Source organism: Oryzias latipes, chromosome 13 (genome assembly GCF_053564925.1).
Source record: "Oryzias latipes strain Hd-rR chromosome 13, Olatipes_Hd-rR_3.1".
In the NCBI taxonomy this organism is placed as follows: domain Eukaryota; kingdom Metazoa; phylum Chordata; class Actinopteri; order Beloniformes; family Adrianichthyidae; genus Oryzias; species Oryzias latipes.
The window spans coordinates 715,657-742,641 of record NC_136249.1 but is presented as its reverse complement, the minus strand read 5'-3'; the positions used below and the strand labels follow the sequence as shown (position 1 = coordinate 742,641).

Here is a 26,985-nt window from a genome sequence, read left to right as displayed (position 1 = left end):
TCATGCTCCTCGATTGAAGATCCAGGAGGGTTTCCTTTATGGATCGGTTCTCTTCGGAGAGATGGGCGGTGTCATTGCCCAGGATCTTGACGGTCTCTCTGAGGGCCTGGTTCTCCGCTGCGAGCTCCCGCACCTGCTGCTGGCTGAATTCCAGAGACTCCCGCAGACCTTGAAATTCTCTATGGAGGATCTCCAGCAGATTGAGGCGGCAATCAAAGCTGGAGAGCTTTTTATCAATCGAATCCAGGATATCGCTCACTCCGCTGCCTGGAGAGGACGCAGCCCCGGGAGAGTCCTCAGGCCGTTCACGCTTGGCGGAGGGGGTGGTGGTGGCGGTTCTGGGCTTCACCATGTTGCAGGTATTATAACACTCGTTAATGAATTTCTCCAGGTCCTCCAGGCTGACAGAAGCTTAATACTCTTAACAGGTTATGTTAGTTTGCAGGAAATATTTTAATATGGCGGAAAAATGAAACAAGATCGAAAATGTTTGTTCAAATGCTTACGCGCCGCCAAGTCGACTCACCACACTCGTCTCGCTGGGTCTCGATACTACAGCATCACGTCCCATTTGGAATATATTTTTAAAATATGTTGACTTTTGTTTATATAAAACGGTTGCAGTGAAATGGAAATGATATAGTGGGGGCTTTTTTGTTTTGATTTTTGTCATATCGCTATAGCAATATTGATCAATAGTAACGCACATCAAGAGTTTTCCTCGCATCCTGAAGCCCTAATTGCTAGCAATGTTAATTTGTTCAGTTACAGGTAACCTAACCATTTTTTTCATGAAAAGTGCTATAAACACAAAAGCAAACAAATGCACAGCAGCGTAAAAAAAGGCCTGGAGAGACAGGACTAATTTTAGCTGCAGTGAGTAGAACTCATCAAGATAATGAGTGTGGTGACACCAATTGCATACTGTTTCTCTTAGAAGCATGTCAGAAGCTACACCTTGCTCTACTCAGCCACATCTACTGTAGTTTCCTTTGCCACATCACAAAAAAATAGGGACAACAATTAGACATGCTTCACTTCTGAAATAAGCCTGTTGGAACATGAAGTTGTCCTCATATAATGAGCTAAAACCTGGCTCTTACAGTAAATTTGACAATGGACCCCATCTACTGGGGCTTTAAGAGTCACAGAACTTGTGAGCCTAGAAAATTAACCATCTGTTAAATCCACCTTGTTATGGCCATAAATCAATTGTAAGGAGGAGTCTAGAAGTAGTATAACAATGTTCTTTCCATAGGATTTACATATTGGAAAGAATAGTTAAGTAAAACTATGTATATTGTGTCAATTGTTCAATTAAGGCAACAGTCACTCTTATGTGGAACCAGCTCCTTTTTTAATGCTGTAATTTGGACACAACATTTTTCAAATATCAAATATCAAATATAACCTGCAATTATAACTCTTTGCCTTTTCTTTTAATAAAGATGACTTAACACAGGGTAGTCACTGTTGCTGGTGTTCAGCTTTCATTGCTGACCTCTTTTTGAATGTCAGCACTTTGGGATTTAGATGTTTGAGATTTGGAGCTGTTTTGTTGCTTCTGGTGTGATTAAGAACTGTAAATATCCTTGCAGGATTATCCCAACAAGAAGAGGAGCAGGGATCCAGCCTCGCTGACTGGGAGAGGCGGCACCTAGGCCTGAGCAGCAGAGATCTGGCCCAGATCACAGAGAGCCTAGTTCCGAACAGCGTGGCTCTGACATTGATTTTAACATATGGCAAAAGACATACGTTAAATGGAAATCCCAATTTCAAAACCTGCTGCACGAGGAAAAGAAATGGTGGCTTGAGAGAGATCAAACAATCTCTTAACTTTATGTCAGGAATGCTATGAAGCTAACGTAACAGCAGGAAAGACTGTTTGGAAGAATTGCTAACTGAAAGACAAAACATATCTGCTTTAGAGCAAAGGGTTGATGAATTAGAAAAATACAAAATACTGTGGATTTGGAGTCAGCAACCTTGGACTCGTGGAGGGAAAGAGAGTGGCATGCAGGGGTGTGACAACATTTGGCATTTGTTCTGCTGTCTGTTTATATGTAAAAAAAAAAAAAAAAAGATTTCAGAGGCAATCTTTTCTCACAATGGGCTTTTTTCCCCCGGCATGGGATCATAAGAAAAGGGTCCATTCACGCAAGCGCTCTCTTACTGTGACCCCCACCCCCAGCTATATGCATACTGCCACTTTCCCACGACAACCTTCATGAACAGGCGATTTAACTAAATGCGCACCAGACTTTCTTTTAGTTCTGCCAAATGTCAATATAAAATATGAACAAGTTTAAAAATGATTACTATAGCGGAAGACTGACACTGTTCAATTGAGAAAAAAATATATCACTATAATAAGCATTCTAACAAAAGAAATAAATTGTCCGGAGCACCTGATTTGATGAGGACATCCAGCTCAGAGTTTAAATACGGACACATCATCTGCTGGAAACCCCCACCCCTCCATCCCCCTACTGGCAGCAGCAGAACTTTAATTTGTTTGATTGATCAAGGCTTTGGTCCTTGTTTTTTTTTTTGTTGCTTTTGTGTAGTTTTGAGTTTTTCTGTAAACAAATTTCCAGCTTATTTTCAGCTTGGATTTGTTTGTAAGACTTTTTGAGTCATTGTCATTGTAATTTGCTGTTTTTACCTTTTATATTACATCTTTTTACAAGCCCTTGGACAGGGGTGTAACAAGGTAACAAAAGGAGGCTGAGCCATTGAGTCTAGGTGAACCATGCACATAAGCAAGTCATTAGGGGCAGCCGTGGTGCAGCGGTAGGGCGGTCGACCCATGATCGTAAGATTGCAGGTTCGATTCCCGCCTTGCACGCCCATGTTTCGAAGTGTCCTTGGGCAAGACACTGAACCCCACCTTGCCTCTGGTGGGAGGTTGGCGCCAGTGTTCGGCAGCGGAGCCGCCATCAGTGTGTGTGTATGTGTGAATGTATTTGTGAATGTGACTGTTGTGTAAAGCGCTTTGAGCCTTTGAAAGAAGGTAGAAAGCGCTATATAAGTATACACCATTTACCATTAGCTCAAAATGGGTAGTTCATGCTTCAAAACAAGTCCCTTCAACAAAATGTATAATTTCATCTTCAAATGCAACTATTTATGTCTATGAAAGTTTCATGGTCATAGAAATGACAAGTTCTGACTCCAGCATCTTTGAACAATCAAGTCGAAAGGTTTTTATTGGGACAGAATTCTCTGGGAGTGTTCCCAATGTCCATGTAAAGTGAAGACAGCCTTGGATGACATTTTGAAAACTAGACTTCAATAAAAATAAAGACACTGAATAAACACTTTTGCTGAGTCAAAAGGGAACCTACCCTAGATTGTAAACAGTTGAACTGACAGTGGTTCTTCCAACATTTTGCAGCACCCTTTGACAATCCACAGCCATTGCCAGGCCATCATTTACCACAAGATCCATAAGTGTTGCCCTGATTTCATCAGCAATATGTCTGTGTCATTGGCTTCTTCAAAGATTCAAAGATTTTTATTGTCATTGTATTTCTACAGCAAAATTCTGTTGGCACTAATTCAAAAAGAAGTAAACATCAGAGAATAAATAAAAACAATATAAGATTATAAAAAAATCTGTAAAGAACGTTAAGAAGTTTTAAATAAGAATGTCATGATAAATAAATAAACAGCTTTATTGCACATATGGTGGTGTGAGAGGTGTCTGTGATGAATGACATTTAGATTTAAATTTAAGTCAGTGGGAGATGGAAAGCGGGGGGCTGATGGAGACTACAGCTCTGAGGAAGAAGCTGTGTCTCTGTCTATTTGTCCTTGTTTTTAAAACCCGGTACCTTTTGCCTGATTTCAGCGGCACAAACGGGGAGTGTCCAGGATGGCTACTGTCCATGCTGATGGCCCGTGTTCTCTGTAAACGCTCCTTATAGACAGCGTCCAGGTCTGGGAGCTTGGCTCCCACAATCCTCTGCGCTGTCTTCACCACCCGGGACAGGTCTCTCCTCTCCTTTGCTGTGCAGCTGCTGTACCACACTGTACAGCCCTGGCAGAGGATGCTCTCCACGGTGCTCCTGTAGAACTTCCTGAGAAGTCCCGGACCCACCTTCCTCAGGAAGAACAGCCTCTGATGGGACCTTTTCACCAGTTTGGAGGTGTTCAGTGTCCATGTCAGGTTTTTGGAGATGTGGATGCCAAGAAACCTGACAGAGTCGGTCTGTTCCACCTCCTCACCTCTGATGTGGAGTGGGGTTTGAGTTGTTCTCTTGGTCCTGCTGAAGTCTATAATGACTTCCTTGGTTTTGGTGGGATTGAGGACCAGATCGCTGGCTGAACACCACTCCTCCAAGTGTTGGATCTCCTGCCTGTACCAGGTTTCGTTATTGTCGGAAATGAGGTCAACCACTGTAGTGTTATTCGCAAATTTCACTATAGTGTTGGAAGAGTGGATGGGAGCACAGTCCTGAGTGAAGAGTGTGAAGAGGGCTGGACTGAGCACACAGCCCCGTGGTGGGCCTGTGCTCAGGATTATGGTGTCTGATGTCAGGCTCCCCATCCTGACATTCTGGGGCCTGTTGGTCAGGAAGTCCATAATTCATGAACAGAGCGTGGATGAGATTCCGAGATTGGATAGTTTGTGGACCAGTTTGTGGGGGATCACAGTATTGAATGCGTTGCTGAAGTCCACAAAGAGCATCCTGACGTACAGTAGGTGTTTGGCTGCTCCAGGTGAGTCAGGGCTGTGTGGAGTGTGGTGGAAATGGCGTCCTCTGCAGATCTATTTGCCCGGTAAGCAAACTGATGTCTGTCAAAGTATGCGGGGATGTTATCTTTGATATGTTCTAAGACGATCCTCTCAAAACATTTCATTATCACCGGGGTGAGGGCAACTGGACGGTAGTTATTGAGTGTTGCGACAGCAGGTTATTTGGGCACAGGGACGATGGTTATGGATTTGAAGCAGGTGGGGACTGTGGAGAGCTGTAAGGAGAGGTTGAAAATATTTTTAAACAGGCCAGCCAGCTGGTCAGCGCAGGTCTTCAATAGACGGCCTGTCACCCCATCCGGTCCTGCTGCTTCTGCAGTGTTGATCTTTTTCAGGGTGGATCTCACCTGGTGCACCTCAAGCGTGAGTGATGGCTCCCCCTCAGGCTGCACCCTGCTAGTAGGCTGGGTTCTTCCCTACTGCTTGTCAAAGCGAGCAAAAAAGAGGTTCAGTGTGTCTGGGAGATCCCTGTCCTGACTGACCTGTGTGGTGGTTCTGTTGTAGTCAAACAGAGTCCTGATTCCTCTCCACATGCTGCGAGGGTCGTTGTTCCTGCATTGTCCCTCTATCCGTTGTCTGTAGTTGTCTTTGGCTTCTTTTATTCCTTTTGTCAGATTCATCCGAGCTGTGATGTTTTCTAGCTGGCTTCCTGACCTGTAGGCGGTGTTCCTGGCCTTTAGCAGTGCCCGAACTTTTCCATTAAACCAGGGCTTCTGGTTGGGGAATGTTCTGATGTTTTTTTTGGGTACTGTTTCCTCTGCACAGAACTTGATGTAATCCAGTACAGCAGCTGTGTAGTCTTCCAGGTCAGATCCCTCAGCAAACACATCCCAGTCTGTGACTTCAAAACAGTGTTGGAGAGATGCGGTGGCCTCCTCACTCCACACCTGTACAGTGTTTATGGTGGGTCTGCTTCTGCACCCCACTGATCTGTAGGATAGGGTCACTAGTAGAGAGATCTGGTCTGATACACCTAGGTGGGGGGATGCTGCAGCTTTGTAGGCTCCCTTAAAGTTTGTGTACACCTGGTCCAGAATATTGCTGTCTCTTGTGGGGAAGTATATATATTAGTGCAGCTTTAGCAGTGTTGTTTTGAGCTCTACATGATTAAAGTCTCCTGCCACAATCACTGCTCCCTCTGGATGTGCATTTAGCTGGCTGTTCAAAAGGCCGTGCAGCTCCTCTAGCGCTAGCTTAGCGTTAGCCTGTGGTAGGAACAGCAATTACCTGGACGATTGAAAACTCCCTCGGCAAGTAAAGTGGTCTACATTTCACCGTCAGATATTCCGGGACTTACTGCTCACCAAGCAGTAAGTCCCGTTTATTTCCGCAGCTGTGCACCAGTTGTTGTTTATGTAAACACACGCCTCCGCCTTTCTTCTTACCGGAGCATGCGGTCCTGTCGACCCGGTTAACAGTGCAGCCGGCAATCCCGATAGCCTCGTCAGGAACGTTGTTGTCCAGCCAAGTCTCCGTGAACACCGACACACACCTGCAGGTCATGTCGGAGAATATCCTCAGTCTTATTTCGTCGATCTTATTGACGAGTGACCAACAGTTGGACAGGAACAGACTCAGGAGCGCTGGTCGATGTGGGTTAGCTCTTAGCCTAGCCCACCTCTCTTGCCTCGTCTCTGCCGTCGTTGTCTGCGCCTGCGGCGTCTCGGGGGGGTGGGGGGAGGGAAGGTTGCCGAGGAGCCCCCTGGGAGCTTGATCTCTGGTGGAATGTCGTCCGGAAAAGCAAGCAGCGAGTCTTTGCACGTCCAGTGTGTGTTCTTTAAGCAGAGTAGTTCATCACGACTGTACTCGATGAGCATCCACAGTGATAACACAAAACAAAATTACAAACAAACGGACAAACACGATCAAAATTCCACGAAAAGATGAAGAGTGCCGAGCCGCTGCGTGTACACGCGCCGCCGCCATGTTAAGTTCTCCCTGGTCTTGTTCCCTTCCTCCACCCATCCTCAGCCCTCTACCATGAGGATGACCTTCCATATATTGCAGTTTTGCAGATAGAGTAAGTACTTTATGCCAATCCTGTCACTTGGTTTACAATAGGCTTATACATACGTGTAAAGGGGGGTTCATTCAACTGTGAGTGACCGTGAAGGAGAGGCTGATCAAAAATGGAGAATGCAACATTCATCTGTGCTCACAAAAAACCCAGCAACTGGTTTACTGCATTTCACAATTAGACTGAAGCAATGCACACTTTCTGGAATGAAAGGACAACTACACTGAGCTTTGCCTCCCTCCTGCTACCCCATATAAAATCTTCTGGCTGCATGTTAGCAGCACACACACAGCAAATACACACAACACAGAGGGAGCCCGGAGTCAGGGGGCTCTGCTGCTTGACAGCAGTGGGGCCCGCCACACTGGAGACCACTGGAGGGTGTTAATGTGTTGCGATGGGGGGTGGGGGCAACCAGAAGATTGTGAGTGTGTGTGCGAGAGTGCATGGGTGTGATGGACCTGGGGGCTGGCTCACCGGGATCCTCTGGGACTCTCCCTCCCCATTACAGAGTGGGGAGGGCATTAGGGGGGGTATGGGAGGGGGGGTCGGATAAAATGGCGGGTGAGGAGGGTTGTAGAGGGTAGGGTTATGGGGGCGGGGGGGCACGGTGATCTCTGGGTTGCTGGGGTCGGGTGCCGGGGCTGGCTTGCGGAGACGGGGCGACGGCTGGGTGGTGGGCGGCTCATGGGTTCTCGGGGCCCTGGCCTTGTCCATGGCCCGTGTCTCAGTGTCTGGCGCCCGGTGGCCCCAATGGCTGCCGCCTGGTACGGCTTAGCGCGCCTGTTCTGTGGCCTGGGGGCATAGGGTTCGCCTATGCCTCTCGGCTCCGGGGCGGCCCTTGTAAGGGGGCCTCCTCTGCGCCCTGCTGGTGGGTGGGCAGTCCCCGGGCTGCTTGGGTCCCCTCGCCGGGGGCGCTCCTGGCCTGGGGATCTCTTCCCCCCTCTCCTGGTCTGGCTGGTCGGGATCTGGTTCCCCTTATGATCACACGGTTCACTTCGGCAGCATGCATGTATCTCCACCCCCACGTGCACGTGCACACTACCACACTGCTCCCTGCATGCTTCATCCCCCCCTAACCCACAGTATATTGATGGACAGATATCTTCTGCTCATCTTCGTGTCAGATTTTCACCTTTGATGTAATATGTCTTTCCAGCAGATCTGCTATAATTGTTACAGTTTAAAATAATAAATTATTCAAATCAGTACTTGTATCCCCAACTTTATCCACCTCTCTTCCTTTTACTCTCTTCCACCCCACCCCTTTCACATTCTTCCCCTCTCCCTCCCCACACACACTAAATGTAAAAAATAAATAAAAAATAATAAAGTAACTAAAAGGGGTTTATACAAATCTACACTTTGATTTTTAAAGTTCTATAACCTCTTTTTGTGATAGTAAAACCTGTCCAACACAAAACGCCTTCAGCTCTAATCTGTTTGCTCAGCTGTTGGACAGAACAAGTAAAAAAAAGAGAAATAAATAAATAAAATCTTCTGGCTCCGCCACTGATGAAAATTATTAGTTGTATAGACAAGAACTATTCAGCCTTTACAAGTATACTTAATTTCAACAGACATGATACAAACAAGTTAATAGTGAGCAAAAGCAAGTAAAAAGTGATCATTTTGAAGAGATTTGTAGATACTCAGTTGCTTCATGTCCAAAAGCATATCCTATTGGATGAAATTGAAATGAAACAGTCACTAGGTTGCGCCCAAATAACCATATGTTGTGGAAGTTGCACTAACTGTTCTGCAAAGTTTAATTCTGTAGTGAGAAATCCACCAAAGCGACAAAGAAAAACTGTAAGAAGCAATAAGCACAGGAATAGTTTTAAAACAAGCCAGCTCTTGACAACTGTAGTTTGACGCTTGTGCCTTAGCTACAAATTTTTTTTGTGGAATAGGCTGTATAACCTGCTGCTCTGCAAGGGAGTACATCAAATGATAGGTTTCAGACATTGTACAAACAAGAATCCAAGAAACTAGCAATGCTCAAAACCACATGAAGCCCCTTTTCAGCATAAGAGAGCAAACGGAATATATAGGGAGAATACATGACCATGGCAAAACACCCAACTGTTTCATAACCTCTGAGAAAGAAAAAAAATCGGAGGTGTTTTTCTGCAATCTTACTCTTTTTTTTTTTTTCTGGGAAACAATTTGATGCCCGTGTTGCTTCTGATTTTGTTGTCCCTGATGGACTGTTGCACTGGCCTGGGTTGTTGGAAAAACACATCCAGCTTTCTCTTTGAAAATACTTCACTGTCTTTTGTCCTCTCAGTTGTTCAGTTTTAAACCATTTCTGTTTACCCAATGATTGCTAGCAAATTCAAATCATTCATTTAACAAAACCTTGTGTGCTAGTCTGATAAACGAGTGCCTCAGGCATGCCGATAGATGCTTTTAAGTAACACCGCTCTGAAAAGGTTGTGGTTTCAGTAATAAAAGGTTTTCTGACCTGTGAGCAGATAAAACGTCTTATTTCTTTAGTTTCAACTTTTAACTTGGCAACACTTTTATTCATTAGTTAATTGACATCATCTGAACTGCAAAAAAAAAAGGTTTTCTATGGCTTTAGAAAAATAAAATAACTTTTTAATAGAGTGAAGCCTAATGTACCAGTTTTGTTGTCTTTACTTTAGCTTCTTGCTGTGGTCACAAAAAAGAAAATGAAAATTAGAAATAAAATGTATGTAATATATTTAAAAACAAATCACTATAAAACTCACATTATCTTGATTATGAGCATGCCATTCGATGCTGTTTCTGCTCTGGTCATGGACCAGTGGACCAGCTCTACACCATACACCCTGGGAACGCCTTGGAATCCCCCCAGAGAAGCTGGAGGAAGTGGCAGCGGAGAGGTAAGTCTTGGCATCTTTGCTTAGACTGCTGTCCCTGCAACCTAGTCCCGGATGAATGGAAGAAGATGGATAGATGGGTGGCATCCTTGAGGTTGTTGGCCACGCTGAGTTTGGTGAATGACTGCGCTGGCTAAGCGAAGATGTTCTGAGCGTGTGAGCCTGGGCAGCAGTGAAGCATTTCAACAAGGAAATCATCAGAAAACTGATGAAGAATCTTGGAGCTGCTTCATGCCTGTGTATCCCACTGAACTGCACCAAAAGGACATTGTCTGGCTGATAGGTTGATATTTAAAATAAAATCTAGAAGTGATGCTAGTAATTTAGTTCTTTTTTTTTGTCCAAAATATATTTAAAAGAAATTCAAAAAAACACAACATTTTAACCCTTGTGCTATCTTAGATGACCCCACCCTTCCATTGACGTGTTCTCCCTACCATGACAAAGGTGGATAAAGGTGGAAAGATTTCATGTAATCTATGGACACTTGTGAAGATCACAAATCATTGAAGAAAAAAGGTTTTCAGACATGATTGAAATTAATAAAGTTTGGCCTCAATTACAAAAGGGGTTTATTCAGACATACCTTTGGTTTGTCTGAAGATTAATAACCCCTCTTGTTAAAGTAAAATATGTCCAACACAAGAGGCCCTCAGCTCTCATCTGTCTGCCCAGCTGTTGGACAGGACAAGTTGAAAAAAAAAAAAAAACAAAGAAGAAAAAAGGTTTAGAGCACTGTCTAGTGGGTCTGTATGACCCAACTCCCAACGTTAAAGTGCCTGGGATAGCACAAGGGGCTAAAAACTCATTTTTTTATATATAAGCTTTTTTCTACAGGCTGACTTTATTTTCTTTGAAGTTTTCTTCTTTTGTGCAGCACTCACATAATTTTTGTGCATCTGTGAGAACATGTCTCTCTTTGAAGTGCATGTATGGTGGGCAAATATGAAGAAAATCTGGATGAAATTCACCATAAAATCCTCAGTGTTCATGTCAAAAAACCCTCATGTATTAAACACTCTGTTTTCCAGTTATGCACAATAGAGCCTTTACATTTTTTACAAAAGCTGCTCTCTCTGAAACAGTTCATGGAAATCCTGATGTGTTAGAAATGCTACATAAAAAGGTAAGTTAATTAAAAGTGTTTCAGTTTAATAAAGGAAAGAAAAAGTAAGTTTGGTTGGTTAATGAATCTTTTGGAACCAAATCATCTCATTAGGAAAAATCAGCTGCTTATCTTCAGGACATTGGCAAATATGTAAAACCAAACAAATGAATAAAAAACCTGTTGAATTTGTCAGGCAGCTAAAAGAGCAACGACTAATTTTTGACCTTCTTACATTTTAACACTTTGCTTCTAGTAACCCTTGTGCTATCCTAGGCACTCTAACGTTGGGAGTGTCATGGTGCCTCTGTCAGTCTCCTCCCCCCTCCCTCCTCTGCTCCCTTCCTGACGTGACCAGTTGACTTCACTCATCTCATCAAGCCGCAGCTTCTTAAGGAGATCCAGTGCCAGTATTCAACGCCAGTTCGTTGTTCCTCTACGGTGCATGGTCTGGTCGACTTTAGAATAGAATAGAATGCCTTTATTGTCACTGTACACATGTACAATTCGCATCACACACACATGCAGTGAAATTAAAGTCTTAGAGTCTTGTTCATGTCTATTTGCCTTTCGCTAGCCCTTCCTACACCTCACCTACAGGATTACTCATCCACGGGTACTCACCTGGTCACCGAAGTCATCCCTGGTTCTGGAAATCGCCTGCCGAAACCCTCCAGCCACGCCTCGCCTTAAAGTCAAGGATTCGAACTTTCTTCTCTGATTCTATCCTACAAGTCAACTATCAATATTACCAACCATATAATAAATACCTCTTGACTCCTCGGTTTTCTTCCGGGTTCCAGCATCTGGGTCCGTCAAGTCTAAATATACCATGACAGGGAGTTGGGTCATCTAGACCCACTACACAGTGCTCTGAACCTTTTTTCTTCAATGATTTGTGATCTTCACTGGTGTCCATGGATTACATGAAATCTTTCCACCTTCATCCACCTTTGTCATGGTAGGGAGAACACGTCAATGGAAGGGGGGGGTCATCTAAGATAGCACAAGGGTTAAACTATTGCGTTTTTGAATTTCTTTTAAATATATTTGGACAAAAAACAAAATAATAAAACTCTGATGTAAAAACAAGAAACAGGTACAAAATATTTTCTATAAGTTCAGAATTTTTTCAATGCTCAAAAGACATTTTTGTAAAAAGAAAAAAAAAGTATTCTAATATAGTCTCATAATGTGTAACAAGATAAATAAAGATTTTATAAAATAGAAAATAAAATATAATCTATAAAACATCACATCAAACAAGACTTAATAGGTTCATTGTAATTTAAAATGTATTGAAATGTGGCCACACCAGCCACATTATAAATAAAAGGTAGTCTAGGATAATATTGTCACACAATGGACTTTTTTCACTGATCGGTTCAAATCTTCCTTGGAACTTACATCTGCATCAGTATGAAAGACAGAAAGCTGTAACCCTTGTACTATCCTAGGCACTTTAACATTGGGATTTGGATCATCTGGACCCCACTAGACAGTGCGCTGAACCTTTTTTCTTCAATGATTTGTGATCTTCACTGGTGTCCATGGATTACATGAAATCTTTCCACCTTTATCCACCTTTGTCATGGTAGGAAGAACACGTCAATGTAAGGGTGGGGTCATCTTAGATAGCACAAGGGTTAAAGTCACGAAGAGAGTTCAGTAGGATAAACTTCTGCCTAATGACCATGCAAATTAATTCTGGGCTAAAATTAAGAGAGTTTAAATGTAAATAAATAAGTAAATAATTGAACCATTACGTTTATAATAATATAGTCATTTAAAAATTGAGAGGCAGAAAATATCTAAAGCAAAGCATGAACATGTACTGATATGGGAAAATCTTTTGTTCCGGATCGAGTCCACTTAATTTCTTCTGGATCGAGTCCCGAACCTTGCATTTGGTCTGTATTCAGACTGGCATCAAGCATAACATTCTGTAATGGACCAAAGCTTGTAAACAAAACCATGTGAATTGAGATCTCTTCAGTCATTGGCTAGGAACTACGAGGGCAGGGCAAAACAACAAGAGAAATACTGAAGTTCTGGGCTCTGTCAGGTAGGGAGGGTTGGTGAGCGTGAAGGACCCAAAATGCAGAGAGGGAGGCACACGGTTCCAGGGCAAGGGGTTTAATTAACAAAAGGCGCTGCAGAGCAGGGAAACAAAAACTCACTGTGGGCTAACCAGATAAACAGGGCAGAAGACGTACATGGACATGCCAGCCAGGGAAGAGACGTTACATGAGAGACATTAAAAACATTAAAGACATTAATGGACCAGCACAAGAGGAAGGCAGAGACGAGACTTTAATACAGAGAGGACTGACAAGACACAGGTGAACTTGATCTGGACAATTATGACCAAAGAAGTAAAACTCAAGAACATGACAAAAGAGGAAACCTTTCAAAATAAAACAGGAAACAGAACTCAAACATGACTGAAACAAGACGGAAAGCAAAAACCAATACAAAGAAACCCAAACCATGACAGGCTTAACGATCCTTATCAGGACAGGTAACTTATTGAAACCTTATATTTTGATTACCAGTTTTGAACATCGGGAACAACACTTTTTACTTGTTATTTTGGTATGGCGGGGGCGTGGTGCAAGGCGGTTACTGGCACGGAGACGTGCCATGTGTGTTTTAAGTCAGAGGATGCTAGCAACTGCAGTGAAGAGGACAGGTCGGGTATGAAGATACGCTAATATGTGCTAAAGACATATAGATAGTCGGGAAAACAGTGAGAAGCAATGTGGATCACGTTAAAAATAGTTTTGATGGGCCTGAATTAAGTCAACCACATTTCAATGAGTTGCTGTGTCTCATTGTTGTGATTTCATGGCATTGTTTTAAGAGAATTCCATTAAGTAATCCACAACTTAGCTTACTTAACATTATGCGGGCACGTGCTGCAACAAACAACAGAAAACCATGTTAGAAGTGTTTTCAGCTGTGTAAAAATAAACGTTCTAACAAGTAAACAGTTGGACCCTTTTTCCTGTTGATAACATGACATTTGTCGCTTTATATTTGTCCACATTGCTTCATTCCTACTCTGTTTACATCTGCTACGGTGGTCGTTTTGGTTCAATTATCCCGCTCCGAGGACGGATTGTATTCAACTGAAAAGGGGTTTCATTACCATCAAGCCTTTTAACCCATTGCAATTCAATTGCAGGAAATTTGGTACTTGCCATATCCTGCTGATCCAATTAGAAGTCCCAATCAAACTGAATCTTAAAACAAACCCAAGCTCAGTACGATTGGAAACGAACCAAGACCACCTTTAACCCTTGCGCTTTCTTAGATGACCCCACCCTTCAAATGACGGGTTCTCCCTACCATGACAAAGGTGGACAAAGGTGGAAAGATTTCACGTACCGTAAATTCCGGACTACAAAGCGCACCCGATTACAAGCTGCACCCACCCATTTTCACGTGTGTAACCACTTTTAAACATACACAAGCCGCGCTGAAGTAAAAGCTGCACGTAATAGACAATGGCTGACCAACCACGTCCTGACTCCCAGATTAAGTGTGATTCATTACCACACTGTGGGAGGAGTCAGCCTTGCCTTAGGCTCATGCCTTTGAGTATACCCACATCTGCCAAACAGCATGGACCTCTATTCTGTTCACAAGTTCCTCAGTTATGTTTTTTTATTTTATTTTTTTTAGTTTTTTTTACTTATCGACAATCTAGGTATCATACATAAAATTATAAACAGTAACCATATAATCAACATTACATCCCTCAGTTATGATGAGGAAATTTACATCCGCGATCCCCCATTTCCCATGAGTCTTAGGGGCTGAAGGTGGGGCCAACACCCAGCTCGCCACACTGTTGTACGTGTTTAAGAATGAGCAAGGAACAGCTCTCCTTCCGCTTGTGTCGCGGCAATGTTATGGGAGTAACAGGGCTGGTTAAAAAAACACACGAGTAAAATAAAGCAGCGGCGACTGAAAAGCGCGCGCCTCAGCGCGATACAAGCGCCTCACCGCGGCGCGTGTGTCAGAAGTTTCCTTCCACAACAAACACTGTTGCTCCGCGGACGCCTCTGCGCCCCGCACTCGCCCCGCGCGCTCCCCTTCCTATCTTCCCCGACACATCTGGCCAGGGCGGCTCCAGGGAGGAGCAAATCGTGTCTGTGCAGAGCAACAGACACGACAGACTTAATACTGAACGTTTTGTGTATGAGGGGAGGATGCGTTGTTACGTGTGGGAACCATCAGACTGCCATCGGCCCCGCAGCTCTATGTGATCGAGCAGCAGCCAGGAGAACATGTCTCCAGCTCACACGGCGGCTGTGGGTCGGTGTGAGCTTTCCAATGCAAAATTCCGCTCAGTCCTTAGAAACCGTAAAAACGATCACGTGGATTTGTGTTTCCAGTCGTGTCCCGACAAAATAAAGGCTGATGTTATTCCCACAAATTTACGTGCAGCCAGCCGAGTCACTATGACTCAGAGGTAAATTCACTCCGGAGCATGCGCTGTTCTCTCCGTCACGCAGCTGACCAGCTTTTCCAAACCCGTTGGTGATGGTGGATTTTTTTCACGCTGCTTTTAACGATTGCTTTTAACTTGAAAGCTTCATCATATTGTAGCGGCGATAACGTGCACGTTGGGTCTAATGGCACCAAAGGATTCTGGGATGCGGCCGGGCATTCGTGTTACGTTTTGTTGAACCATGACTGAAGTGTGTAAGACCTGAAGTGAGGTCCATGCTGTTTGGCTGTTTAGTGTGTTGAAAAATAAATGGCTTGTGTATGGTTTTCGATAAAGAATTCAAACTATTCACTGAGTCCAATAGTAAGTACATGGCGGCCGACAATTAAATCCATAAATTAGCCGCGTCACTGAATAAGCCGCAGGACTGTGAGAGTAGGAAAAAAGTAGTGGCTTATAGTCCGGAAATTACGGTAATCCATGGACACCAGTGAAGATCACAAATCATTGAAGAAAAAAGGTTCAGAGCTCTGTCTAGTGGGTCTAGATGACCCAACTCCCAACGTTAAAGTGCCTAGGATAGCAGAAGGGTTACAGATTGTCGCTTGGGTGTTTTTTAGACTTAAAATTTGTTCTGGATTAGCGGGGAAACGAATTCTGGTTCACTTTAATCAGACCCAATGTGTCCAGTCTGAATACACCCTCATAGTAACACCTATATTTTAAGTTCAAAACACTTTTTGGTCTAATTCTTAAATACAAATACAAGTTTTAAACTTCAAGTTGTAATACATCTTCAGACACCTTGACAGTGTATGGCTACAGACACACCAGGCTCGTGAAGTATGTTCAAGAACGTGTTAAATATATGTTCTTCACGCTTGTATAGCCATGGTGTTCACATTGGACAAGCAGGGGAAGGCTCTTTTTCTTTTTCATTCTCTACCATTTACTAGCACATGTCTGTCACCTACATTGGAAAGGAGGAGGGATTGCGCTGAGAGGACAAGCAACGAATAAACAGAACTGCTGTCAGCCTCCCTGCCTGTATGTCTCTATCACAGCACAAAGAATTGTCAGTCTTTTGAGGTTCTCCCTTTAGTGAAGCAGATCACAGCTGTAGATGAGCCTGCAGCAACTTTGCTGAGCCCAAAACATAGCTGCCGCAGAAACAACGGGACTTCCAGAGTAATATGAAAAGGCTTGCTTCTTTGAGTTCTTACAGAATACAGCACAGTTTAACCAGAAAAGCAAAACCTCAAAGCTTGAATTCTCGTTTGAAGTGCTACAAGGTTATATTTAATGAATTCTACACACATGCTAGTGGTAAATATGAACTGCCACTGCAAGAAGTTCCCTTCCTTAATGCTCTCCTCTTAACTTCTAAGTGAGCTTGCAAGACAGCTTATTTTTCTGAATTTGAAATATTCAGCAATTATGGAAACTGGAAAAAAAGGAGCAGTTAGATTTTATTCATCGGCAGCTCAATAACAAGTATTACATATTCAGAAACGAGGCAGTTGTTTGTGTGAAATCACCATCGTGTGTATGCTTCACTCAAAGATAGACAACACTGGACTAAAGCCCTATTTAAATCAAGTTTTATTTATAAACACACTAAGAGCTCAAAGCAAGTCTAAAAATGAAGCGCAGGTGCAACCCCCTGCTCTAATTTTACCCCATTCCTGGGGCAACTGAAAGGGGTTTCATTACTATCAAGCCTTTTCACCCATTGCAATTCAATTGCAGGATCTTTGGTTCTCACCATATCTTGCTGATCCAATTAGAAGTCCCAATAAAACTAGGAGAGACACAAACTGAAGAAGGAATTAAATCAAAGCTGTCAGGAGGAAAGACATGTTGGAAAGATAAGTAGTCTGGAAGCACCAGCCAGAAATGTGTTTTTTTCAGTTTGAGCAATCTTACTCTCTTTCCAAGTCGGTGATGGCATTGCCCCTCTGGCAAACACACACAGACATCCGTCATCCTCACACACAAGAGGACGAGCTTCGAAGAACTTCTTTCTTACCTAGAAAACAGATCAAGAAGAGAAAATAACTGTAAATGAAGAGTACTAAAAAGATGCTTGTGTGAAATGATGTATCTCTGGAACACAAAGCCAAAGCAGAAAGAAACATAACACTGATAGTGAAGAGTCCGACAACAACACTAACATTTTATGGAATAATAATTGTTCCATGGGTAAATAAAGTGAGTAAATGTTTATTTCTATAGCACCTTTCTTAGAAATAAAAATCAAAAGTAAAAACATCAAATTAAATCAGTCATCATACATACATCATAGACCAGGCTTGTCCAAAGTCCGGCCCATAGGCTAGATATTGCCTGCGTTCAAATTTTCATTGGCCAACAAGCTCATGTCATAAAATCAATCATCTGTGGCCTCCAGCACTTTCTAATACCTGTGTGTATGAATGTTTGATTGTGATTGGCTGAAAACGAGGGCTGCTTCTTCCAGGACATGTGGAAATTGGCATATTTTTTATTGAAACACAAAACAATAGTACCTGCATAATATGCCAAGAGACCGTAGCTGTTTTTAAGGAGTTGGTAAGTGTTGTAAAGGCACAGCAGCATTTTTCACAAGCCCCGTGAGTCAAATGAAAACATCTCAAAAGCGAGCTACGAAGTAGAAACACTGATAGCAAAGCACTGCAAACCTTTTACCAATGGGGAATTTATTAAAGACTGCGTGATGAAAATGGTGGAGAACATTTGTCCTGAGAAGAAGCCGGGGTTTGCTAATGTTTGCCAGGAACACTGTGTAGGCGACTCTTGCTGCTTTATCAGCGCGGTGATCAAAAATCCCACACCGTCACAGCTGTAGTTTATATCTTGTGGGACACAAAAATAAAGTGACTTCTCCAGTACCAATAGCAGAACCGTTGAGGTCAGATCTTACTGATACTACGGTCTTGAAGAATGTTGCTCCGGGGCTCGTTCAATACCGGGGCTTGGTACCCATCCTACAGATGGAGTTCAGTGAGCTACACTGTGGTGTTTAGTGTCTCAGTCAACAGCAACAGCTCTGTATCTCAGTATCACCATCACATTAGTGCAGGGAAGTTATTTGCTCTGTCTTCTGTGGTGAATCAAGTTTAAAATTGCAGGGTTATTTTGTTTGTTAAAAATACAGTAGTCTGTACTGAATAAGAGAACTGGGTTGAGTTTTTCTGTTCAAACAGTTTAAATTTAAAATTCACAGATCATTTGATAGTTATGGAATTCTATAATGTTCATAATTAAATAAATAAATATGACCTCATGCAAATACACAATCAACCAATAAATCTCTCATAAATATAAAAAAACCATGAAAATTGTAAAAAACCTGAACACTGATTTTAAATTAGCCATTATGTTATCAAATATATTTCATTTTGCTTTAAAAACCTGTTCAGTATTTTAAATTTTAGAATGACTTATTTATTTTATGATGACATATTTCAGCGATATCTGCACGGCTTTGGATCAAAAAGAGACAAACAATGTTTCTCCTGCAGAAGATGCAAACATCTCCATTTTTGTAGTTTGAGGGTTTGTGTGGACCAAACCACAGAGGAGCTCCGGTCGTCCACATCTTGTGCCTTACACTGTGAACACGGCCAGACAGACAGAGACTTGCTGCAGAAAGCGGAACAAGCCTGCTCGGGCCTCCTGAACCTTATGATATTTTTCTATTTTCATTAAGACAATGATTATAAATCATATTACTATATAAAATCCTATAATCAAATAAATGATTTTATTTTTCCCTCTCGGGGAAAATGTTAAACCTTTCCTGCAATGACGTTTCTGACCTTGGTCGGAAAACGCAGCAGAGATCCGGGGTTTGATTTGAGGTTCACTTTCTCGTTCGGACCCTCTGAGCCTCCACAGTGGGTTAATAGAAGAACCAGTCTGTTCATTTGGAGGAAACCTTTTTTATTATTACTTTTCCGACGAATTGAGCAACACGCCCTTAACTTGCGCTCTATCACACATACACTCTTGTGCTGCGCGCTCTGATAGAGCTGGACAAAAGCTCTGAGGCGGCCATCATCAACCCAAGACGTAGTTCACTGCAGGAATTGAAGCAGAGCCTCTCTGGGATGATGTCATGAACTCAAACATGGAAACATTGTTATCATGTAGAACTTTTCAAAATAAATACACCTGATCTCTTAACATTCTCCGTGTGCATTCTGCATCCATGCTTTGTAAGTGAGATAAACACAGACACCGCTCCATGTGGCTATCAGGCTAAAAACATTAGCTGCTAGCTCCTCCCACACGCGTCCCATTGTGCGTTCATGGAACTCCAGTTCATAGAAGCTTAATGGAACTTAACAGCCACCCAGCCTAACTTAGACCACTACTATACGTTTATGAGAAGATGAAAACCACCGAACCGACCACAAAATCACCCAAATTATGCACACTCGCCCAAAGCCATTTTTATCCACAAATTTAAAACCAAAACTACCCAATTTCTGGCAACTCCGTGGATGTGTAAAGTTGCATACTCCCCCTAGTGTTAAGGAGTGTGCACAATCGCTGAAGCATCTTCCATCGATGCAGTTAGGGGGCTGCTCCTTATGTCTGAGTAAAGGAATAGCCAATCACAAAAGTGTCTCACCGTTGTCTGGTTTGATTGACAGACAGACTTGTTCTATTGGAAACTCTAATCATGAAATAAATAATTCATTCTGAAAAACAGCAATGTTAAATAAAAACAAAGACGCTTTGGAAAATATTGATTTTAAAATCTGAGTTTCTGAAAAAAGACAGAATTATAATAATATTCAACATAATTCAAATTGAATATTTTAAAAATGCAGTTTAAAAATAATGAACAGGTTTTTAAAGCAAAAACGAAATATATTGAATATAAAGGCAAATTTAAAATCTGTGTGCACGTTTTTTCACAGTTTCATGATCTTTTAGCAAAAATGAAATCTATTGAATAATATAACGGCTAATTTAAAATCTGTGTGCAGGTTTTTCACAATTTTCATGATCTTTTTATATATTTATGAGAAATTTATTGGTTGATTGTGTAGTGCACGAGGTTATATTTATCTATTTAATTATGAACAGTTTAAAAACTAGAGGTAAAGTTTAAATAAATATCGAGCAACGCGTTTAAGATTTTGATAAAAAAAAAAAAACTTGCAATTAAAATGTGCAAATAAACTATGAGTAAATTTTTGTTGCAATCATTATCCGCATTTGATCAGTGCTTTTTGTTGGTGTATCAGTCAACACCAATGTAAATAATAGATTTTTTAGTCCCACTTTTGATTTTTTGGGCTCAGTTTACTTCAACACAATACCCAACATCATATATTTTGCACATAACTATAAAAGGTGTGGGGTTAGAGCAATCAATGTGCAGAAATGCAGCTTTGCAGTGATATGCAACACAATATTACCATAAAGTGTTGCATAACTGTTAGGGATGTGATGTTCATGAACAGCTCATTAACATGAATGATGCGAATGGAGTTGCATTTGACTTGGAACCGTTCTTTTTTTTCTGTCTCTCATGTTTTTCACATGTTAACATAAATGCTCAAACAAGCCCCTTCTTTTTCTTTTAGGTGCAAATATCACCTCATTTGTTCATACCTGAATAAGGAGAAAAGGAGAGTTCGAGTCAACTGGAGTGCGGGGGGGTCGTTGGGTAAGTTATATTTATATGCGTCACAATGAAAATGGAAATAAGATAGAAACTCGTGCGTTTACTTTGTTTGTTTGTTTTTCTTCAAGCAGAAACTCTTGCTTTTGCTCATGATGCAGTTGTATTACTTTTTTGATGGGCGTGCAATTTGCATACATCGTCATTAATCTCAGACTCTGTCTCACTGAAGCATAGCGCTCTCTTTTTTTCACCACGCGTTTCCATGGTGACTCCGCAATCGGCTATCCATTGAGAATGTCTTCATGTACCTGCTGTGCATGCGCGTTTACGCGTTTACCCAGGGTTACCAAGTCGAGCTTAATTACTTTAACTCATATCCGGACTTTTGGAACCGACATACCCAGAGTAAACAAGTTCAGGTGGACTTAAAGTCAGGGTAGTTTAAACGTGCCTTCTGTCATGGTTTCAGTTTGTTGTGTCTTGTTTTTCGCTTTAGTTCTTGTTCTGTCTTGTTTGGTTCTGTTTCCTGTTTTATTTTGAAAGGTTTCCTGTCTGGTCATGTTTCTTGAGTTTTACTTCCTTTGGTCCCCATCTGCCCTGTCTGTATATAAGTCTTGTCTCTGCCTTCCTCCTGTGCTGGTCCATTAACTTCTGGTCGTGTGTTTAACGTCTTCATGTGTCTTCGTCTGTTCATGCCATGTTTCATGCCACGCCACAGTGAGTTTTTGTTTTGTCATCCTGCTCCGCAGCGCCTGTTGTTTGTTGTTTATTAAAACCCCTGGCCTTGGAACTGTTTGCCTCCCGCCTCTGCGTCTGGGTCCTACCGGCTCTCGAGCCACCCCCCACACATGACACCTTCTTGAACACCCCCCCCCCCCCCCCACGGTGATTAAAAAAACTAAACAAAGTGAATTGCAATAGCTGTTGGAACCTTATAGCTGAACAGTGTGCACCCACTGACACTGGAGTTATGATCCTTCATAGTATTGATCCATTGCAGCGCTCTGTGATCTGACTCCAGATCAAATTTTTGCCACAGGAGCGAATTTCTAAAACTGTCCAAGGCCCATTTGATGGCCAGAGCTTCTTTCTGAGTGGCCAAACAATATCCATGGCAATGCGCTGGAAAGGGGTACGTTTTTTTTTATATTAGGGTACGTGTCATTTGGGAGAGCGGCATAGAAGTCAATGAGACTTTTGGGCTTGAATGCGTCTTTCAAAACATCACAGTTCTGTAAGTCAGCTAGCTCAAACTGACAAGAAGGCTGGGCTTCATCGATGTTGGCAAGAAAGGGGTTTTGGAAAAGACGGATGTCTTTTGCATGAACATGAAGTTGACTGAATCGCACACTGAACTCCGCCTTCAGCATTTCCAGTGCCTCCACACACTTTTCGTCTGGGAACGGGGCCGCTGGGTTCTCTGCAGAAAGGTTTTGGGTAGCAGGGAGATTGGCGAAGTTGTGCTTCTTCACTTCCCCCATAAGCAGCGCTAGTTTCACCTCAAGTGCTTTTATGTGGTAATACATGTCACAAATGAGTTTTCCCTGGCCTTTAGGCCATTCAAAACATTTCTGTCACATCTGTCAAAAATGCGAGGTGCCATTTCCATTCTGGTTCGATAAGCTCTGGGACCGTTTTGCCTTTGGAACACAGAAATGCGTTAATTTCAGGTAGCAGCTCGTAGAAACGCCTAAAACTCTGCCGCAGCTTAACCATCGGACCTCTGTGTGGTACAGCACATCTCCGTGGGCAGACCCCAATTCAGACAGGAATTGTTGGAACTGCCTGTGTTTAAGTCCATTTGCTCTGATGAAGTTTATGCATGATACGACAACCTGCATGACAGAATCCCACTTAGGCACTTTGCAGCACAGTGCCTGCTGGTGAATTAGGCAGTGGACTGGTAGCGGAGCGCTGAGACCGCGTTTCTCCATCTCCGCGTTCATGCGTCCTATTAGTACGGTGGCCCTGAAGTGCAAACCATTCAACAAATCACTCGATACAAAAACATTTTTAAGATCACAGCAACAATTTAAAAAGCGTATTACATTTTAGAAAACAAAACAAAATTTCAGAAACCAAAACATAAAAAAGAAAAAAGAAAAAAAAGAAAAAAAGATTTCAGAAAACAAAATTAATTTCCAGAAAAAAAAGAAATATTACAAAATGAAAACATTTCAGAAAAAAAAATAATTTCCAGAAAACAAAATGAAATAAAAAAAATGAAAACATTTCAGAAAAACAAAATGAAATATTAAAAAATGAAAAACATTTCAGAAAAAAAATGAAATATTAAAAAATGAAAAACATTTCAGAACACAGAATGAATTTCCAGAAAACAAAACGAAATCTTCAAAAATGAAAAACATTTCCAAACCGGAAGAAGCAGGTACTATGGGACAACACTGATTGGATGATGATGTTTGTCAATCATTTGAACTGAAAAGTATTTTAAATGAAGCGACGACGGATTTTATCGTCCAAACAACAATGTACCATGATAATTCCCGTATTTCCCATTTACATATTAAATCAAAAATGCAGCAAACAGATAATGAAGGTTTAAATTATTTTTTGAATATTTCGTCTGAAGCAGAACGGTCACCCGGAAGTAGTTTGTGTGGATGACGTCCGTTCTGCAGGTAAACAAAGAAAGGGACGGTAAAACGTTAACATAAACTTTAATCTTTGAATATTTAGCGGATGTGATGACAGAACGCACGCAGAAATATCAACACCAACCAGGTTTACAAATGTTTCAAAATGTCGTGAGAGGATTCTGTCTAAAGCAGCAGCTGCGAAGAAACGGGTGTTAAAGACGGCGCACATCAGGAAATGCAGTCCCGCCATCCACTGATAAGGTATGGAGGCACATTTGTTTGATCTAATAAATGTAGCGTTAAACGTGATTTCTAGGTGGGTGTTTACAGACAGATCCAAGATCCTTCAGTCATACGTCAATGACAGGTTACCTCATCAGCTGGAGAGGGGGGTCACGTGGGCAGGATTCTCAGACAGGTGTACCAGCAGCATAAATCAGCAAAGCTGTCAGGTAAACTGCAGCAGTTTGTGTCTCAGAATAACATTTATGAATGCTTCTTATTCACACTATTAAGATCTGTGACTTTAGAGTGTGTCAGTGCACAGAAACATGACAGTAAATGACTGGATGTGCACATCATCAGACACGTCCAGGTGTGTAACTAAAGGTGGCAAAGTCTGTAGTGTAAAATAAATCTTTAAAAATAACGTTTTAGTCTTTCAGGCAGAGGAGGAATACCAAATTGTTTTAGAATGTATTTTTTATAAGACTGAAATAATGTATTTTAGTCTGAGTTTGGTGTTTTGACCCCTCCCTAATGAATTTCTGGTTTAACCCATTTTCTCCTCATTTTGATGAACTCAACTTTTTCCTGAATGAAAGATGAACGGTAGCCGATGTTTTTCTGTCAGGGATTTTTAATTTATTAATTTATCTCTGTCAGGGATTTCAAGAGCTGGAGCTGGAGTCCAGGGCAGAGGAAGCTGCAAGCATGTACGAGCAGGAACTGGGGTCCCTTACCTGTGCATCTTCCTCTGGATGTGATGCTGAGCAGCAATGTGGACAAAACTTCCCTGACATGACTCTTTTTGATATAGTTGTTAAGCACAAACAGACTTTTCCCAGATGCATTTTTTCCTCTAATGTGACTGACAGGTACGCTGAGTAAATGCTGAATGTAAACGTAACATTTGATTAACTGCATGAAGAAGCCCATAAAGGAAAATCCACAACCGTTTCTTTGTTTCTGTTACTGAATAACGTATTCATGTTAAGTTTTCAATAAATATACTGCATTGCTATGAAACAAATTTGTTTATTTTCATATCCATTATTACAATCCTCACGTCAGCATTCAGTTTTTTCATTGACAAAAAAACATTTCTAAACAACAGCTTTGAAAATCAAACATCATCTTTGTTAATAAAGCTTTAAAACCTAAAATGATAAACATGGAAAAACTCCTAAATGAAGCAAGCCTAATATGAACATTTTAAACTGGAGTTTTACTTAAAGGAACATTAAGTTGTTTGGAGTTGTACAAGTGTTTGATGCGATTCCTCAGATGTGATTTCCAGATCATCAGCCCGACGCTAAAGCCAGGTATTGTGCTTCGTTTTTCACTCCCCACTGCATCATTTACAACTAATCAGGCTTATGCAGCAGGTTAAAGACGTTTTTTTAAAGGACCTGCAATTTAAAAAAAAAATTTTAGATATTAAGGTTAAATAATATTTATTGATTACATTTCACATAAATCATGGTGACTTGCCTGTACACTGCACAATGATATGAATGACTTTAGTCTTCTTGTATTCCCATGTAGAGCTGCCATCTGTTCTTCTGCAGCACAAACCTTTCTGGAACTTCGCTTTGAGAAACTTCACCTGCAGAAATATCACATGTTAATTCAATTAAGTATTTTATAAACTTTAAAGTTCATTTTTAAGTTTCAGTATATGTGTATATGCATGGTTCTAAAATATACAATGCACTTAAATATTATTTCCCATAAGAACTTGTTTACTGATTTCAGTCTTAAAGTCGATTTTTAGCAACACTGATGCCATATAATTACTGTAATTACTGTATAAATCACAGAATCAGGCTGGCTCGGAGCTTTTTCTCTCGTGTTGTCACCGAAAACGGGAACGGCTATCATGTGAAGACGGTTCGTCTCCATCGGGTTCTTTTTGCGCATGCGCAAGATAAAAAGAAATTATCTTTTCAAAGCAGCACTTTAACATCCTAAAATTAACATCCTTAGAGACATGTGACTGACAAAAGAAAAGATCACAGAATTGATTCTTACCTAAAGATGATTGACAACGTGAACCTCGCAGCCGTAGACATTAGCGCACAGCGTTCAAAGTAAAGTGCTCACAAACTACTTCCGGGTGACCGTGTGTCAGGCGAAATGTTAAAAAAATAATTTTAAAGTTCATTAACAGTTTGCTGCATTTTTTATTTGATATATAAATGGGAAATACGTGGATTATTATAGTACATTGTTGTTTGGACGATAAAATCCGTCATCGCTTCATTTAAAATACTTTTCAGTTCAAATGATTGACAAAAATCATCATCCAATCAGCGTTGTCCCATAGTACCTGCCTCTTCCGGTTTGGAAATGTTTTTCATTTTTGAAGATTTCGTTTTGTTTTCTGGAAATTCATTCTGTGTTCTGAAATGTTTTTCATTTTTTAATATTTCATTTTTTTTCTGAAATGTTTTTCATTTTTTAATATTTCATTTTTTTTCTGGATTTTTTTTTTTTCTGAAATGTTTTTCATTTTTTAATATTTCATTTTTTTTCTGGAATTTTTTTTTTTTCTGAAATGTATTCATTTTTTAATATTTCTTTTTTTTCCTGGAAATTAATTTTGTTTTCTGAAATGTTTTTTTTTTTTTTTTTTTTTGTCATTTTTGTTTTTCAAGTTTTGGTTTCTGAAATTTTGTTTTGTTTTCTAAAATGTAATGCTGCTTTTTAAATTTTTTTTTTTTTTTTTTTAATTGTTGTTGTGATCTTAAAAATGTTTTTGTATCGAGTGATTTGTTGAATGGTTTGCACTTCAGGGCCACCGTATATTAGACCCCGAGATGCGCCCACCATACTCGGAGCTCCATTGGTGGTGATGCTGGCCAGCTTTGCCCAGTTCAGATCCAATTCTTCCATGGTTTGGCATACATTTTTGAAAATATCCTCCCCCGTGGTAGTGCCTTTCAGGCCTTTTAGGGCTGCCAGCTCCTCACAAATCTCAAAGTTTGCGCTAGCGCCACGAATAGAAATAAGCAGCTGCGCCGTGTCCTGCACGTCCGTGCTCTCATCCAGCGCTAATGAAAAAAACTCAAATTCTTTGGTTTTCTGCTGCAGCTGGGCATAGACATTACTCCCGATTTCTTCAACGCGTCTGGTGATCGTGCTCGCTGACAGACACAACGCATTAAATACATCTCTCTTCTCGGGACACATCTCCTCCGCGATGACATTCAAACATTTCTTCACAAACTCTCCCTCGGTGAAAGCTTTATCGCAGCTCGCTATCAGTTGCGCAACACGGAAGCTGGTCCGAAGGGATGATTGGTT

The 26,985-nt window shown here is 41.4% G+C and overlaps 1 protein-coding gene and 3 long non-coding RNA genes across 4 annotated transcripts in view; 1 reads left to right on the top strand and 3 right to left on the bottom strand.

Moving 5' to 3' along the window:
• lsamp (limbic system associated membrane protein) overlaps window positions 1-26,985 on the bottom strand; it is an 834,470-nt gene that overhangs the window by 670,767 nt on the left and 136,718 nt on the right. The window lies entirely within an intron of this gene.
• LOC144996873 (uncharacterized) overlaps window positions 1-26,985 on the bottom strand; it is a 248,637-nt gene that overhangs the window by 96,126 nt on the left and 125,526 nt on the right. The window contains exon 2 of the long non-coding RNA XR_013659656.1: window positions 17,140-17,242. This is a non-coding gene — a long non-coding RNA (uncharacterized LOC144996873). The remainder of the gene's footprint in view (window positions 1-17,139; window positions 17,243-26,985) is intronic.
• On the top strand, window positions 22,807-24,709 carry LOC144996870 (uncharacterized). Its single transcript, XR_013659653.1, has 2 exons — window positions 22,807-23,718; window positions 24,343-24,709. It is a non-coding gene; the product is annotated as an uncharacterized LOC144996870 (long non-coding RNA).
• Window positions 24,699-25,479, bottom strand: LOC144996868 (uncharacterized). The gene is made up of 2 exons (XR_013659650.1): window positions 25,171-25,479; window positions 24,699-25,088 (listed from the first exon to the last, which is right to left on the bottom strand). It is a non-coding gene; the product is annotated as an uncharacterized LOC144996868 (long non-coding RNA).